This window comes from Calypte anna, chromosome 8 (genome assembly GCF_003957555.1).
Source record: "Calypte anna isolate BGI_N300 chromosome 8, bCalAnn1_v1.p, whole genome shotgun sequence".
In the NCBI taxonomy this organism is placed as follows: domain Eukaryota; kingdom Metazoa; phylum Chordata; class Aves; order Apodiformes; family Trochilidae; genus Calypte; species Calypte anna.
In genome coordinates, this window is record NC_044254.1 from 21,014,314 (window position 1) to 21,024,254 (window position 9,941).

Here is a 9,941-nt window from a genome sequence, read left to right on the forward strand (position 1 = left end):
TAACACCCAGTTGCCATTACTGTCCTTCCAAGGCAATCAGTTGCTGGCACCTGGCGCAGCACCAGCCTGCCTTTTGGTCTCGATCTGATGATTTACCAGTCCTCTGGACATAAACAACTGCTGAATTGCCAGAGCCAGTTCCTGAATTACTGGTGTTTTTCTTGGCAGGAATAAAGCACTGCCCTGACACAGCCTTGTTTTGATTATTAGATCCAGTGGACTGGGGTGGCAGCCCAGCACTGTTGAGAGCAGAGTTTGAAGCTAACAGGAATTACGTGCTGATGTTAGCACTGACAAATGACTCAGGCAACTTCCCTGTATGTTACCATGTGTAAAATGGCCATAATAATTGTATCCATGTATATTTTCAGGGTAGTTTGCAATGTTGGAGTAAACACTTCTGTGTCAGCAGATGTTGTTATTATTGCAGCCAGGGACAGATACCACTGTATCCTCATAAGCCTCATGTGATCAGTGTTTCAAGCTCTTTTTTTTTTTTTTTTTTTCTTTTCCATTGATTCATCGACAAGCCCTTTGTATCACTAAAATCCTCACGTCCAGAGGATGGTGCTGATATTCCTGAATAGTAGGGGAGTTATAAAGCAGCAGTAAGGTAGCGTTACACCATCAGCATCTCAAATATAAATATGGAACCATTAATTTAGAATCAATTTTGGGATGTTTCAGACTGTAAAGTTCTTTTAACTAGATCTCTGTTGAGGACAGAGGAGCACTTTATGGGACTGTAAATTTCATGCAAACAGTCTCTGTGAAATACAGATTCCCCCTACACAGTAGCTGTTCCCTCAATATCAATCATGTGCCTTGCAAGTAATGTTTCACAAATATTCTGTAAATCACAGGAAAATGGTTGCAATAATGTGAAATATGACTTTCACTTGACTGTTTCACCAGAGGCCCCCAACAGGCCATTTTCCTGTCAGCACTAACGTTTGTTATGGCTAATAACATTTTCAATCACAACTATTTTGGGAAAATGGATTTATTTTAAACCTGCTTCCCTGCAAAGGAGATCCTGAAAACGCTCTGCCAAGGACACAGGCTCTTTACAGAGCACAGACCATTAATTCCCAAATGTAATTTCATCTCATCTTAATTCTCAAATGTTGTTTCTTAGCCAGCTTTTTGAAGACTTTTAATGATTGTTTTCAGACACTGGGGTAAGTGTTCATGTCTTGGTCACTGTTTTCAGCTTGATTCAGCTATTAGCAATAGGAAGTTACTTTTGAGGAGGTATCTTGAGGATATTCTAGACCTGAGTTGGGATTTTGCTTCAGATTCTAGTACTAAAGGCTTAATAGGTTTGTAAATCGGAAATTGGTGATCATAACAATTTGCATTACACTGGAAGAAACTTCTTTTGAAACTCAAAGATTTTGTGTCATTTTAACTTTTTTGTCTTAAACCACACTTTAAAGAAACCCTAAAATGGTGTTTTTCTCATGTAGGAAGTCAAATAACTCTATGAGATAAGGTCTGAATTCCTTTTGTACCCTCAGTCATGTTGCTACAGCTTGGGGGATGACAACACAGATGACTTAATGCAGCTGCCTCTGACCTCGTCCCTCTTTCTGCCTCTGTGTATGTACATTGAGGCTAATGTTTAATTGTGGGTCTCCTCGAGATTTTACCCCCTGTTAATCACATTTTTCAGCCTGGAATAGGGGATAGCATCCTGAGCCACAAGTGTGCCAAAGAGATCGGGCAAAATATGGATTGTGTTATTTAACACCTGTGTGAAGGGGTGGCAAGAGTGCAGTAAAGGGATGTTTCTAGAGCTTCTGACCTCCTGCCTCCAGTTGTTGTAATTTCAGGTTTTCTTGGATGGTTAAAAAATGTACCAGAAAAATTAGATTTAAAAAACAACAAAAACAAACAAAAAACCCAAACCAAACAGAGCAAATGTCTGTCATGCCAAAGGGTCCCAAAGTGCTCTCCCACTGCCAAGGCCACGCACATTACCAGGGGTGGGGGTGGGCCCAGTCCAAATGACTGTTGCTCCATCACATGAGTGAGGATATGCTGTGCTGCTGTGCCCCTTGGCCCTGCTACTCCATAAATCCATACTGATTTGTGCTCTTATTTCACCCTATTTATTCTCTGTCAGGTTAGGTGGAGTATTCCTATCATGAGGCTAGTGAGAAACTGAGGTTGGGGCAATGGACATCACCAAAATGGCTTTATTAATAGAGCAAATAAGAGAGCTTCTGTGGTGAAGCCACCTGCCCTAGAAAATAATCTCAAGTCTGTCACAGACTGGGTAGCTTCAGATATGCCAAAAAACTCCTTTTTGCCTCAGTCTTCCTAACTAAGAAATAAGTATAAAGGAAAATGCAATTAAATTAATGGCTAGTGCATACTTTAATATTATTTGCCAGACATTTTAAATGTGAGACTGGTGGTGATTCCCTTATACAGACTTCTCTCTCCACAGCCCTTTTTTTAACCTCTCTCTCATTTTTGTCTAGGTAGAAGAGACCATGATTTCTGTCAGAGAGCAGGAAGCCATCCGGAAGCTCGTAGTTTTCTTGCAGGAATGGGATAGTGCCCAAAAAGTTGTTCGAAACCACATCTTGGACAACTTCATTAGAAGCAATGAAGGCAAGACAGAACCAGAGCTGGAGCTGGAGTTCTCCCAGGGAGCCAGCCTGTTTCTGGCTCGCCTAACAGTGTGGCTGAGGATGACGTATCTCTTTCCTTGGTCAGCTGGGGGTGGCATGTGGTAGTGGGATGGAGAGGAAGGGAAAGATCCATATCCATCTTTGTTCTGCCAGGTAAAAAAAAAATGTCTATCTAAAGATGGAACTGAAGGGAAAGCCATACAACTTTAGAATTAGTGTTTTTTCTTGTATTGGGATGAACATGCTGCCTCTGCACACCTGTGAGAGGAAGGTCTGGGGACACCATAATGTGTAAATCTCTCCTTAACCATGGCAAACAGCTACACATACAACACATGCCTCAACAAGCTGCTCAAGTCCATTGGCATCTTCCTGTCTGCTGCAAGTGGGTGAGTATAGAATGCCACCGTGTGAGGGATGCCATGGAGTATGCACACAGGGGTGAGAGGGTTGAGTAGACAGAAAATAACAAGTCTTTGGCTGTCTTTTGTGAGGGTTGTGTGAGTATTTCAGGCGAGACAGCCCCCAGTGGGTCTCAGTTCGGGAATGATAATATTTTCAAAACCAAATCCGGTGCTTGTGCACAACCTCCAGAGCCCCCAGATCACTGGATTGATGTGGATGGAGTGTGGTGAGAGCCAGAGTGCAGAGACAGGGCTTTCTGTGACTGTGGTTCCATATCTGAAATAGCACAGGGTAAAAAGGGAGCTGGTGACTGGCTGGCAGCAAGGCATGTGCTCCAGGCTGAGCCTTCCTGTGGTCAGGGCCTGGGCACCAGGCACCCCCTGCAGCAAGGCAGGAGGTGATGGTTCCCAGGAGCATGGCATCCTGACAGAGGAAGATGGGCTCCAAGGCAGGTGACACTTTTGGCTTTGTTCCCCCTTTCCTTGCAGACACAGGTACCTTACTGAGTTTCTGGAAATTGGAGGTGTCTGGATTCTCCTGGAAATACTGAGGCTGAACCACCTGAAAGAAGAGGACAAAAGGGAGTCTGTTAAGCTGCTCCAGCTCATCACAGATGGTGGCAGGAAGTACAAGGAGCTGATTTGTGAAAGCTATGGTAGGTAGCGTGTACATCCATGCTTTTTCCTAATTCTCCCTGACCTCTTGCCCCCAGGGCTGCTCACTTGCTGAGCCACTCGCTTCCCTCTACCTGCTGCTGACAGATTTCTGCAGCTTTTCTCCAGCTAGGAGGAATTCAGAGTCTTGACTGCTATTGAGTGGTTGCATTTAATTCCCTCTCACAGTTTTTAATGTGCTTGCTGTCTTTATGGTAATTTTTTTTATGCAATATTGCTGGTCTGCTGCTTGCAACTGCTCCAGTTAAACCATCTAACAGTTTAAATTCTGACCAGCAAATTTTCCCAGACTTCCCCTCCAACATTGGGAGGGGTTTGTGCCCTGGATCTTTCCAAACAGCATTACAAAGGGATTTTTTGTGTGTTTTCTCCAGAGCAGTAGATGCCAGCCCTGGTTAGTTACTCTGCAGTTCCAGTGATGGTGTCCAAAACTTTGGGGCAATATCTGCCTTTACAGCTTCCCCCAAGTAAGGATCAGCAGTTGGGAGCCTTAGCAGCACTGTTGGCATTCCAGTGCCAGATCCTCTGCTTGTGTAAACTTCTGCAGAAGAGCCTTGGCCACCTGCTCCAGCTGAGGATTTTACTGTCTGATTTTCCAGTTGGTGATGTGGCTCCAGATAACAGCTTTTTTTCCAGGCATCTGTTCTTCAAGCCTGACTCCCAGTGGGATGTGTTGTTGGGTTCTTTGGGGGTCTTAGCAAAACAGCTGAGATGGGTGACCCAGACTTGTCCAGACACACAACTTGGTGTCTCTTTCTCTGCACAGGAGTGCAATCTCTCACTGAATTCTTGGCCACTTCCAAATCAGTAGAAGCTCAAGATGATGTGCAGTTTCTGCTGGATTCTTTGGGCCGTGGCAATCCCAAGTACCAGAACCAAGTCTACAAAGGCCTCGTGGCTTTGCTGCCATGTGCCTCCCCCCGAGCCCAGCAGCTGGCTCTGCAGACGCTCAGGGCCATGCAGGTGGGTGCAGGGCCTGGCTGGGAACAAGGAGCCGTGCGAGCTCCTAGGTCTGCCCTTCCTGGCCTGGAAGTAGCTGTGCAGGTGTCTGGAAAACGGTCCCTGTCATTCTGGCTTTTTCCTCCAGGATGTGGTGGGAGAGGTGCCTTCCAGTCTCATAGAGTCCGTGCTGGAAGTGATGTGCTCTGCACACCTGGACGTCCAGTACGAAGGTAGGACCCATTCAGGCACCCCGGGTGGGGCTGAAAGGGGCTGGGGCAGGCCCGGGGGTGGTGGTCTCCAGGCCTGCGCGAGTGTGGCGGGGGCCAGGGTAAGGACGGAGGACGGGACACCGGGGGCCTTGGACTCTGAGTCTCTGGCGCTCGGGAACCCCCGGCGGGGCCCGGCGGGCGCAACAGTCCCCGCACCCTCAGGGACGGTCCCCGTTCCGCTCTGCCATCCTTGGGCGCCTCGTTAGCGTGGGGCTCATTAGCACTCGACTGATTTGCATACCCAGGGTTCACCGCGGGCCGGCGGCGCGGCACTCGTAGCACATTTCTCCGGTCCCGTGGATCCATACGGATCCGAGAGTGGGAGTGTGCCTGTGTGCGGCACCAGGGGAACGGACCGCTTTGGCGGGAACCGACCCGGGGGGGGATGGAGGAGGAGCTTGAGGGGGGTCGCCGTGTCTGTAGGAGGGACAAATGGGGATGCCTTGGTTTGCGGGTAGATGGCGGGTTATACTCTGGTTTCTCTTCAGACCGTATAAATCTTTCGCCTTTTACTAAAGATTTCCGTGGAGAGGAACAAACACGAGTGATACCGAATTTTTAGAGGCTTCGCTTCGGTGAAGCTATTTTTACTTCTGTAGAAAAAATAGATTATGCGAAAAACTGGCCTTACAAGCGGACATGGCGTAGGAGTCACCACGGTCCACAGGGTCGAGCCCGGTCCGGCCAAAGTTCCCTGGCGTCCTATATCGCTGCCCTAGGATCTCGCTCCTCTACGCGTCACCGCTACCCGCGCTGGAAGCAGCGGCCACATTACCCTCATCTGGATCAGGAGATGAGCGGCGAGAGGTCGGGCGGCCCCGTTTCCCTATTCAGACATTGCAGCGGAACTGCCGGTTCGGGCACCGGGAGGTGCGGTAGGCTGGGGCCTGCCCCGGCACCCCAGCGCTGTCCGGCTGCTCCAGCCCCGTCCGAGCCACCACTCTGGCGCTGCTGCCGCCGTGGGGCTCCTGCACGAGCCCAATCGTTACTACCCGGGGCTCCGCGCTCGGCATCCTCAGCCCTCGCCACCGAGCTCCCTTCCGGGCGAAACGGTGTGAGGGTCCCGTGGCCTCTGCCGAATCCGAACCGCTGCCCCAGGGCCCTCGGCCTCTTCTATTCGTTGTCACCGCTCTGCCCCGCCGGTCCCCGCCCAACCTTACTTCCCTCCCGTTGCAGCTGAGCTGAGAGGCTTATTAGCAGGTTCCTCATCAGCATGGCCCGATTAGCATACCCAGGGTGCAGTGCGGGGCAGGGCAGGCTCCGCTGGACACCGCCGGTCCCAGCCGGCGGTCCGGTGGACTTGGGCCGAGCCTGAGGTGTCGACAGAGGCGGCGAGCGGGGATAGGGCCGGATGACAGTGGGATTGGAAAGGGGGGGGTGTCGCCGTGTCCTACACATCGACAGGCGAGGGCCTGTATGTGTTCAGGACATTGTTCAGGTATACTCTGGTTTCTCTTCAGATCGTATAAATCTTTCGCCTTTTACTAAAGATTTCCGTGGAGAGGAACAAGTACGAGTGTCGATCAATTTTTAGAGGCTTCACTTCGGTGAAGCTATCCCCTTCCTGGTTAAAAATAGATGAGAGAATCGTAGTATATTATTGTTCAGTACTACGAGGTTCGCTAGAAGCAGTCTTTGACGAGTCCGAGAAAGAGCGGACAGCTGAACTCTGGGAGTGTTGCGGGAATGCTGTTACCGCAAAGGGCACTGCCAGGGCCGGGGCCGTGAGCAGAGCTGTGTCTGCGCCTCGCCTTGCAGCCCCCTCACTGCCCCCTCATTACCAGCTGCTTATCACCATTGGTCTGATTTGCATACCCAGCGCTCACTGCCGCAGCGTCCGTGCCTGGACCCCGCAGGTATCCGCCGGTATCCGCCGCCGCTGACTCTCCCCGCGGCCGGTCCGAGCTGTTGGGGTCTGCGGGGCTTGTGAGCCCGCGGCGGCGCTGGGCTGGGTCGGGCCGGGCGCCCCTCGCCCTGATTTGGGTTTGGAGCGGGCGGGATAGATGCTGGGGCAACAAATGCTATATCAAGAGTACTAGTCTCAGACTCTGCCAACGTTTAACCATAATGTTGAAGGTTACCGTGGGAAGATTCACTTGCTATTATTGAGGAAACTTTTAGAGGCATCACTTCTACATGGGTAAATTGAACGTTATTAAAAGCAGATGTAGAGAGAAGGTACTCAAGGCGTTAAGGAATTAACGATGCATTTTAAATTGGTGGTTGCCTGCATCTTTCCTGAGAACTCCTCTCTAAGATAAGTGAGTTAATAATCCCTCTTATCCCAAGCACTCTCAGATTGCAGTGTCAGCGCTGACAGCGGCTCCTGTCTCCTGCAGCTCTCCATCTGTTGAAGGCCCTCATGGCCCACGAGGTCCGTCCAGCAGTGCTGAAGGGCCTCGTTGCACTTCTGACACCATCCAGGAAGAACTCGTTTACCTTCTGCAAGGAGCCTGCCGAAGGTAAAAGCTGACCATAGCTTCTGAGTACACAGCAGGCTGTGCCCTGCCCTGGTGACCAGGGAGGGGTTTTGTCCCAGGGTCCCTCAGTTCTTTCTGCAGGGCTTAGCCATTGCCCTGACTAATAGAGGAGGTGCAGGGGTAAGGGTTATGGGGCTGCCCGGGTAAAGACAGAGCTTGTCTGCAGCACTAATGCTGGCATGCAGGCCTCCAGAGACCCACTGAGGTCTGCTCTGTGCTGGGTGAGGATGATGAAGTGTTCCAGCCCCAGGTGTTTCCCACCTGACTCATCAGAGTAGGCCCAGGTTTTCTGAGCTGTGTCTGCCATGGGCATCACGTGTTGTGCACAGATCCTTGGAGGGCACTACATATGATACATAGCTCCAGGTTTCCCTGAGGCATAATTCCTGAAAAAACATCTTTCTTCATACCAACAGTGTTACTCCACTTCCCCTCCCTTCTAACATCTCAGAAGTGTTTCAATGCACTGTTCTCACTTTTCTAATGTTCCTTATGCAGACCCAACTGAGCTTTCCCTGAGGGAGGCCATGCTGGTGTATATTCAACAGGCAGCTGCTGCAAAAGCCATCGGGTAAGAAACTCTGGAGCAAAATACACAGGAACATAAAAGGGACCTTAGAGATGTGGTTCCTTTGCACAGGAAAGGATTGAGACGTGTTCCTCTTGGGGACCATTATTTCATTCACCTCTGGCACTGCTCTCCATGTACCCCAGGTTTGCCAAATCCTAGGCTGTTCAGAGAAAGGTCACATTCAGGAATGGGGCAGACCTTCCCTGCTACTGACACTGGAGCTGGCTTGAAGTTTTATTTATAAGGAAATGTGGAATTTCATCCGCTCTGGCCTTGTGTGCAGTCACAATGTCCCCTTTATGGCTGGCCTGCAAGCAGTGTCTGTGTCCTTCCACAGTGCAGGCCTGTATTGATCAAGGCCACTGTGTTCTCCACACAGGTGGGAGCCACAGTGAGCTGTGAGAGACCCTTACTTAATATCAGCCACTCAAAGGAAGATTCTAGCACCTATGATTCACTGCATCCATATGTGCTAAAACTTCTGCATTCAGTATGAATTTCCTGTAGTGTCCACAAGATAGTGCTGTTAGAACATTTTTTTCCTGCAAAAGGTGATGACAGAAAGCCTTTGGTGGGTAAGGAGACACATTGGAGTGTCCTCTAGGGACATGCTTACAGAAGTAGCTGATGGTGTTTGTGTCCTGGGCTGTTTGTTCATGGTCACACAGGAAATTTGCAAGACTTTAATACACCCCAGGAAGCTCCTGCTAACCATTAACCAATTAGTTCTCAGCAAGCCCACATGTTAAAATGATTGCTAATTCATGTGTAGGCATATATCTTTTTGTTTAATTTGAGGCTCTCCTGTCTGTTGTTGCCTTCAGGGCAGGATAGGTGCACACATCATTTTATATTGGGGTCACAGCAAGTCTGCACCAAGAGGCCCAGACTCCATTTTCTGTGTGCTTCTTCCCATTATATAGGACAAGGATTGATGCCATGTCTCATTGCAGTGTATTAGCCAAGGAGTCTGCAGAAGTGGCTGAAGAGCTTATCCAGCTGAAAGTAGTACATGGCCTGATAGTTGCTGTGGGGAACCAGGATCATACGGCCAGCCAGAGACATGCCAGCACCTCCCTGGAGGTGAGCATGGTAACACATCGTCTCCCAGAAACAAAAAGGCTCCCTTTGTGTCAGGCTTCTTTTTCTGAGCATAGCAGACACAGGCTTATCCACAAAGGCATCAGTGATGCTTCCTTCAGAGTTCTGTACTCCTACCACCACAAATAGGGTGCTCAGAAGCCAATGCTAGCCCTCATACATCTGTTCTGCTTGCATTCTTGCTGTTGGTAGCAAGCACAGACAGAGCTAAGGGGGTAACCAAGACAATTTGCCTGGAGCAAGACACTAGCCCAGAATTATAAGCAGGCTACTTTTTCCCTGCTAGTGCTGGGTAGAGCTCAGCACAACTCTGCCTGTGTAACAGGAAGGACTATGCTATCAGTAGAGGGGAAGAGCTGAAAGAGAGATGGCCAAGAACCAGGCTGCTCAGGCAAAAAATGTTCACAACACAGGGGGTCTGCACCTCTGAGTAGGCACCAACAGTAGAGCACGATGAATTTCCAGACATCTACTGCATTGCAATAATTTTAATGGAACACCCTCCCTCTGTCAATGAAAGTAGGAACTGGCACTGGTAGAGGGTGGGGGGAACAAGGTGAGGCTTTGAGCCAGAGCTAGGACCCACAAGTTCCTCTTGGTGTTTTCAGTAGCACCAGTGCTAAAGGCATTCAGGGACTTAACTGGTGTGACAAGTTATCTGGAGCTAAATCAGCCATGTAGCTCTGCCCTCTCTGCACCCAAAACTCTCTTCACGCCACACACCGATTCTCTGTTCTGTTGCAGTATTTTGTCCACACATTTCCCCTTGTGGAGGAGCAAGTAAAGGCAGCTCTAGGACAAGCAATGTTCCAGCACTTCATGGTAAACATGACTTCTTTATAGAGTTTATTGGTGGC

At 49.5% G+C, this 9,941-nt stretch overlaps 2 non-coding genes across 2 annotated transcripts; both read left to right on the top strand.

Moving 5' to 3' along the window:
* Positions 1 to 5,400: 5,400 nt before the first annotated feature.
* On the top strand, positions 5,401 to 5,515 carry LOC115598724. The gene has a single exon (XR_003987864.1). It is a non-coding gene; the product is annotated as a U5 spliceosomal RNA (small nuclear RNA).
* Positions 5,516 to 6,372: 857 nt separating this feature from the next.
* Positions 6,373 to 6,487, top strand: LOC115598723. Its single transcript, XR_003987863.1, has one exon. It is a non-coding gene; the product is annotated as a U5 spliceosomal RNA (small nuclear RNA).
* The last annotated feature ends 3,454 nt before the right edge of the window (positions 6,488 to 9,941 follow it).